Source organism: Centrocercus urophasianus, unplaced genomic scaffold (genome assembly GCF_019232065.1).
Source record: "Centrocercus urophasianus isolate 14NV4802_14NV808 unplaced genomic scaffold, USGS_Curo_1.0 seq_10, whole genome shotgun sequence".
Taxonomy (NCBI): domain Eukaryota; kingdom Metazoa; phylum Chordata; class Aves; order Galliformes; family Phasianidae; genus Centrocercus; species Centrocercus urophasianus.
In genome coordinates this window covers 10,407,051-10,415,394 of record NW_024884142.1, presented here as the reverse complement: position 1 = coordinate 10,415,394, position 8,344 = coordinate 10,407,051, and positions in this window count along the sequence as shown.

Sequence of the window (8,344 nt, the reverse complement as noted above, 5' to 3'; positions counted from 1 at the left end):
GAAGTAACTGAGGGCTCTACTAACAAGACTCCACTTGGCCCCACAGGAGAGCCCTGTGAACATCAGCCTCACAGGAGAGCACTATAACCTTAAGAAACTAGGAGCAACTTATCTGGGGACAGACTTTTATCAAACACGTGAAAGTGCACTGAGATGTAGCATTTAGACCCGAATTCTCATATTTGCATCCAATTTTTGTTCTCACAGGGCCTCAGTTTCCTATTTACAAATTAAAAATAATGCAAATATTACGAACATGATTTGAATGTTAATTTAGGTGAGTTCTGAGGGAATATTACAAAGTCTGTCAAAGTTGTAAATTAGAGGTAATCATTGCCTTTTAGGAGATGACCATTGCTTTTCTAGAGCAATGCTTTGGTGTTTTTTCTTTCCCTGCTTTTCCTTCACATACAGAATCTGAAAGCCACCAGCCACTCCCTTCTTCTCCCTTCAGGCTTTTCAAGTCCATCTTGGAGCAGCTTTCAGATGTCTGGCTAAAAGTGGAAAGTTATTTCCTCCAGAGGAAGCCTATCCTAGCATGGAGACAACATACCCTGTCATCGTGTGGGAAGACCAAGAACGACAATCCAAGCAGTACAGTAGAGATGCTTTCCACATTCTCTGCATCAAGTACTGTAGAAGCAGAATTTGCTCCAAATGTCTAAGGCATCATTGTACTCCATCAATCCATACATTTAGCCATGGAAAGTTATAGTTAACAGTCTCTGAGAGAGACAGATTTTGACCTGGTTTTGTAATAATGTGAATTTGGGGCTGATAGATAAAGCTACATCAGACACATCTACCTGGAAGATAAGTGTACTTGGCCTTTTAGTAATAAGGCCATTTCTCCTTTCTGTCAGTGATTTCCAAAGAAGATTAGCTGCTAGGATTTCTGCACCTCTTTCTTGAAGCACGTGCTTTCAAAATAATTACCAAACTGTAATAATTATAAAACAAGGAATGAGCAAGACAAACTGAAAACTTCTGGGGTAATTATGTTAAAAATTGAACTTAAAAACATCTCAAACCAACAGGCAAACACACTGGTGCATATATACACAGTGTGGAAGGTCAGTATAAAAACCTGTGCTTAAAATAATCTGCCTTTTAAAATGCGGAATGTTTTCCACCTGGAAGATAAGTGTACTTGGCCTTTTAGTAATAAGGCCATTTCTCCTTTCCATCAGTGAAAATAGCACTAATTATATTTTCTTGCTTTTCACAGTAACTATACTCCATGAATAGGTGTATGAAAATAGACAACTGCAGCAGACAAATGCAGAAGTCACACTCAAAATCCCATTCACTACGCTAATTGTAGATGATGATTATAAAAATGTGTTGGTGCTCACTGCGACCTGCAAACAGGAAAATAGTGAATCAATCAAGATTGCGATTATGCTGTGAATGCCCCTAATAACCAGACTAAGATGGGCATTCAGTAGATAATTAACTTAAAACATACAAATCTGTGTTGTTGTTTTTAGATGAATCCCACAGTAGTTTTCCATTCTGCAGACGATCACCTTGTGTGAACATCTCCCAAGCATTTTTCCACTAATGCAATACCATCCCAATGAAGTATCCCAATGAAGTATGAAGTCAATTAAGAGACCAGCTTTTCTGAACACCTACCCAAAACAAAGAAGATGGTTGTGGCTTCCCTGTTTGTACATGTCTTTTTCCCATCTTGCCTCAAACCAGCAAGACTGCAATCTCTTCTGCAAAATAGTGCATAAAAACAAACTACTGTAAGTCAGTACTTTCATAGTGAACTTAGCTCCCTTACACAAGTTATTTTAAATCAAGAAGGGTTTATATTCTCATATAAAGTTTCCTTTTTTTTTTTTTTTTTAATTTCGTGTATTACTCTAAGATTGTCATTGAAGAACTGTATTCAACTATATTTTGTTAAACTGTGGTTAGATTCTCTCAAGGTGCAGCCTTAATAGAGCTCACATCATGGGTCAATATAATAAAACAGGAGGCATTACTTTCTGAGCAGCCCTTGTATGTTGTTCATATTGAACTTGTTTTTTGTTTATACATGTAGCATACATGGAGATGAGTTAGTTTTTAAATGTATCATCTTCTCTTTAGGGACAGCATGAGGAAAAGCTCACTCTGAATTTCAATCTTGTGTGGGTTGAACAAATAACAACATTCCTTCTGCAGTGTGAAGCTAGGAGTTCAGGCAGGTTCTGTAGTTAGTGAGATGGTGCCATGTCCATCCTCATCTTGGTAGGAAGATGAATGTTTGAATTCCACTTTTGCCTGTCTGCTTTGAAGGTAACAGAGAAGGGGTGGAATTTCCTACCTTCCATCCACCTACAAAGCTAATAGGCACAAGTGAAAATTCTCCTGACTAACATTACTGTTTACAGTGAATTCTATCTGTGGTTGATGATATTTAAGTGATGATTTTTGCAATCAAGCAAGAGCTTACTGGACACAAATCATATAATGTACTTAATTTCTGTTTACTTTAGAACAAAAACTATAGGGTAAAAAAAAAAAGTATCCCAGAATAATTTGTTTCTTTTTACTGACTATTAAAAGTTCTGTGCGACTATTTAGGTAAAAATTTTTATAAAGACTCTATAAAAATATAACAGTAATTTAAGATAATTCTCAGAAGTCGAGCGCTTTCTGTTGAGTATTATTTTCTTACCTTACTAAATTCATTCCTTTCCAATGAATGACTGTTCTTGATAGCATACTCTTAGATATTCTGTGATACTCAATTATGAGATGACAAGTTTAATTAATTCCATCAAGAGACTATTTCATACTCAGATTAGTGTATGTTAAGATTTTTCTTTTAAGATCTGAGCTAAATATTCACTACTTGTTTCCCACACTGCTGAGAGATTTTTTTTATTTTTTATTTTTTGTCCATTTCACACAATTTTTTTCTTTGAAAATATTTAGAGCTTTCAGGCCTTTGTGGACCAAGAGATCCACAGTACTAAATGGAAGTCATAAAACAGCTTTTATTTTATTTTTATGTATAATTTAAAACTGCATTAAAACAACTGTTTCAAACCTCTCCAGAATGTGAGAATGATGTGTCAGGACTTCAAGAAGTTGAGTCAAGTTTTCTAAGCCAATTTGTAGCATCATAGTAAGAGTCAGTTTGCTCCTGGAGCTGTCATCTACAAGAGATATAAAAGTGAGATCCTGGTTTCTTGTGGCTACTAGAAGCTCCAGAGTGTTCCAAAAGTGAAAACTCTAACAATGTATATATTTTTCAAATACCCAAGTAAAGCAATATCATTCTAGTGCAGAATATATCTGAAGCATCTAAAGTGACTATCATGGTAAGTAAGACAAGGGATCAAGATTCTGTATAAAAAACAGGATGGCAGAAGTCTTGAGTCTTAACAACAGCAGGAAGAAGATGGAGATAAATGTTTTCCTTGAATGCTGACAGTTGAGTGCACTTTTGTCTTTATCAGCCAATACACACTGCCCAAACAACCTCAGTGGCTTCCACTCTTACACATAGGGCAGTCTGAGCTGCACACAGATGTGGATTCTTCAGTGGAGAAATGGGATTTTGCAGTAGAATTTTTTAAGATATATGTCTATCCAGAATAAAATAATTCTAAATTACAGTGTTCTAAAATACGTTGCCCATGAAAGGAAGTATTTTGAAGTAACTCCTGAAAATTATTTAATTCTGCTAGAGCTATCCCGGTACACAGCCTTGCATATACAAGTTCAGAGACAGCAGAATTGAGTTCCATATATTATACCAAAAATAATCAAGGTATACTGTCTGTATATATACATATATATATATATATATTACAATTTAAATTAAATGTAAATTCAAGAGCTCATCCTGGTATCACTTCCCTTGGGCTAGCAACTTGTTATTCAGTATTTCATGACATTTCACAAGAGTTGGTGTTAATGCCAATATTTTGGCCAGGTTCCAATGTATGTAATTATATTCTGCTTCTGTAAATTCCTCCTGAAGTTTCAATTTTATGTCATCTTTTTTTTCTTTATTTCTTTAAAATACCTGGCTTTGATTCTATATACTGTTATGTAGCTAATGTTTTCTATCCTTGGATCTAGTTTGGCATGAAGTGATTCTAATAAATACAACTTATCTCTAAAGATAAATGCAGGGATAAACTATTGACAGTCACTTAAAAGTCACTGGACTAAAGATGCAAATACAGCACACATTAGCAGTTACTATGCTGTTCTCCACCACATCTTTTCTAGCTAATTGCAATTTACAAAAGCACATATCTTTCTTGATAAATTAAATTTCTTTCTTACTGTATACACCATAAAATATGTTTATTTCTTCCCTAAAACATTCCCAAAAATGTGACAGCAATAAGGTAGGGAGAGAAAAGGGCCAGTATCAACTAGAATTCATCAATTTCTCTTGAAGAACCACTTTAATGCAGAAACGCAACTGTCATCAGTCACACCGGTGATTGCAGAGTACATTGTGGGTGACTCTTACTGCTGTTTTCTAAGATTTTCTGGACTATAACCTTCTAGAAATGAAAACCTTCCCTGTAGATACTAGAATTTTGAAAACTGAAAAGTTAGGTTCCTTTCATCACTAAAACACATTTCCTTTTCACCTGTGGAAGAAGAAAAATAGACTGGCTTTCTAAATCATATTACATTTTTTTCTACAGTGTGGGACCATCAATAGAAAGTTTCATACTAGTCTTCCAAATCTGTTTCATAATCTTTTCCATAATTTTTTTTTGTATTTATCAATGTAGCTGTTGCAAAAGAGCTTTGGAGCAGTGTTTCTGGATTTAAACCCATATCTCAAAAAAAAAAAAAATAGCAGTGGCACCATATGCCACCTCTGATGATGGCTTCAGTGGATGATATTGACCAAAGGTGAAGTTTTATCTCTCATAGAATTCTTAGTCATCACTTAATTCTAGTTTTGATGCATGGATCCTCTTTGCACAACAGTGAATTTTACCTTTAACTAGGAGAGGCTCCTGAGAGAGCCCTTGTAGAGCAAGTTGACACATACTAGCCGGAGAGGGAGGAAACATGCACTCTGGTTATCAGCACACTATCTCTTTGGGAAAGATGTCAGTCACCAAATCTGTCAAGATGGCATCTTCTTCAAGCAGAAAATCCATTAGCAAAAATAAGTTCCAGTCAGCAAATAACGACTTTTGTAGTGGAAGGAGTCGGGGGAATTACAGTTTTAACCTGTGTTTTCTCTTGTTTTTATCTCATATCTATCCTATCCAAGGAAAAGTAAACAGCATCCACAGGGAGTGATCAGCTGCCTGTGAGTATTGCGTTAGCAAGGTGGGACTGAGTGAATTACCTCTGTGGTGTTTTTCATCACAGCAACAGCAGAATACAAACCTTGAAATCATTCTCTGCCTTTAGTCTTCCATTGGTAGTACATGAGCAAAGCTGCAGTGAGAAGATTTTAATTCAAGATTAGGAATTTAATGCGTTAACATAATCGTTCTTCAATTTCCTGTTCAAAACATGAATATATGGAGAACTGAGGAAAGAAAACAGATCTTTAAATTAGGTCTCAAGAGAAAGAAAAATTTACTCCCTGCACGTTGTAAATAAAGAAGTCTATTCCAGCTATTATATTTGCTAAACAAAGAAGATGATAGCACACTCTTGATACACAGCTGACTGAGAGACACCAGAACTGATTTCTGAAGCAAACACAGAAATGTGATGTTATGAGGTTTTCTCCTTAAGTGTGGTACTGTTGAGTTCCATGAATGTGGCAGTAACATCCTTGCAGTTTGTTTAGGTCTGGAGGCAATCATGGCATCTCCCCTTTCTAAAAAGGAGCTCACAGCGACTGTGCAGATAGCAACCAGGATGCTTGCACTAAGCCAGGTCATTTTCTAGTTATAGCAATTACAGCTCCACAACAGACGGAGAATTGAAGAGAATTTGAACTGCACTTCAGAGCAATGTGATATGAAACCTGCTGTTTTTTCTCTGTGAGCTTTCTCCAAGCAAAAGAATAAAACAATTGCAATAATTCCAGGCAGTTTCCCTTTTGTGGTTCAGATGACATATCTGAATATCTACATTGCAATTCTTTTTGCTTTTTGTTTGTTTCTTTGTTTCTGTTTTTGTTTGTGGACTCCCGTTTCTGTTTTTTTCCCTTCCTTCATCCTTGCTTTTAATTTTCTGGCTTCATAACATCTCTTTCTGACAAACCTTCTGTTGCTGCAAGGTGCACAAGAATGCATATGCAAGGACTGAACAAGGGAAGGCAAGTGGCTGTCAAAAGTATGCTAATTGCTCTGCTTAATGTATGTACAATATGCTTTCAGATTAAAAGCATAGTGCCAATTATTAAATGCAGGTAATCAGTAGGATTGTGAGAAAACAAAAACAAAAACATTATTTTTTCAAAACAAGATAAAAGAAAGAAATCTCTTCAAGGTCATACACTTAGGAAAATGTAAATTATAAAATATAGTGGAAAAATCCAATGGCAAAAATGAGGAAAATGCAAAGTACCTTAACACACTAGTTTTGCTCTACCTTTCCTTTTCCTGGCTCCAGGTCCCACTTAGCTAAAATACCACTGCCAAATATATGTACCAGTGCAGGCAGTTCTGGATTTTGTGTTCCCTTCCACCCCCAGTGAATGAATGGCAGTGAGTTCGTCACCTCTCTCCAGCTGGAAAATAGAAGAGATACTGGCTTACCATGGTTCAAATTGACAGTGAATTGTTTACTGTAGCTCTGTTAATAATTCTACCCATAATTATGGACTTTACAAATAAGAAAAGAATATGATTTTCTTGACAAACAGATCAAAACAGGAGCATTTACTGATGCTATCTCCATTTCCCTCTCTCTCGGTATATATATATATGTAGGTGTCTTTATAACAAAATAACCACATGCTCTGCAGAGGATTTCTTAAATACATAGTCAAAAGCTTGAAAGATACAAATGAAAATCAGTCAAATCTTTTTCTCCAAGAATTTAAATTTTGAAGAGAAAGTATGACAGCTACTTTCAAAAAGAGAATTTTACAAAAGAATGATTTAAGTGAAAAGAACATTTCCTTGTAGGGAAGACAACACAAACATTTAAGGATTTGCTTCAAGGTTTTGTAATGGCATCATAAGCTATTTCAATTTACATCTACCGAGTAATGTCTTCTTTGCAGATTTAATATGTTTAGGTATATTAGGGTTACATTTATCTAGAAGTGCAGAAGAGGGGAGGGAGAGGAAGAGATACTAAAATAAGCCTATATCTTGATCCACATTGTATCCTGATCCACTCCTCATCCTTAAATTTCATTTACATCCACTCTTCCAAGTGAATCACACAGTAAGATAAGATATTTTGATCTCCACTGTAGAATAATTGACATAACAAAGCATAGTGGAAAATGCTAAAAACAGCTACTGGCCAAAAATGTGACTTGGTGCTTTTTGTTTTCCTTTTCTTTCCTCTGTAAGTATATGCATATATGAAAACATACACATCTGTATGTTGTAAATGAAAAAGTTCTGGTATCTCATTGTCTTCCTCACAAATCTACAATAATAAACATTCATACAGAAGGAGAGTAATGCAGTGATAAAAACAAAATGAGAAGATATTTTAGCACTCAATTTAAAGGGCTCGTTTTTTTATTGTTAAAAAAATAGAGGGAAGATTAAAACAAATATTACAATTGTGATGTCTTTCTATCTCCAAATGCTAGCACTAGGTTTAGCCTCCATAGGGTACTTCTGGATCTTACAAGTTTTGTGTAAACTTGATGTGGAACTGGGGGTATGCAATGGTATGTAACAGACAGAGCATCCTAAATATGCAGCTGCCTACACAATCAGGGTGGGACTCAACTGCCAGTACGTATGAGAAAAATTTCAGACATAGCCAAAGCCATAACTCCTTATGCCATGGAATGAAAATGAGTGAGATTTTACACCACAATAAGGAAAAATCTGATACCTTCTATCAGCCCTGTGAAGTAAGTTTTGCCTACTCCGTTGCAATCATGTCAGCATTCTGGATGCAGACCAAATATAACTTATCTGAAAAGGGTATAGAGGTCTAGAGAGTTTGTTAAAGCATATTAGCTCCAATGCATACTACTGCAGAGCCACAGTGCTGGAATAGCTGATTAGACCATAAAGATTTCACTGTTTCAATACGTTATGGAGAAGAACAGCCTAACTTTTTGCCCATAGAAAACAGTGAGAAAATACAAATTCAGAGTTGAGCAACTGAAGCACTGGCCACCTCCAGAGAACCATGGCAGTGACCTTGGCTCCTCAGTGCTGCTTACTCGTGGTGGCATCGCTCAACAAGAGCCAGCCAATCC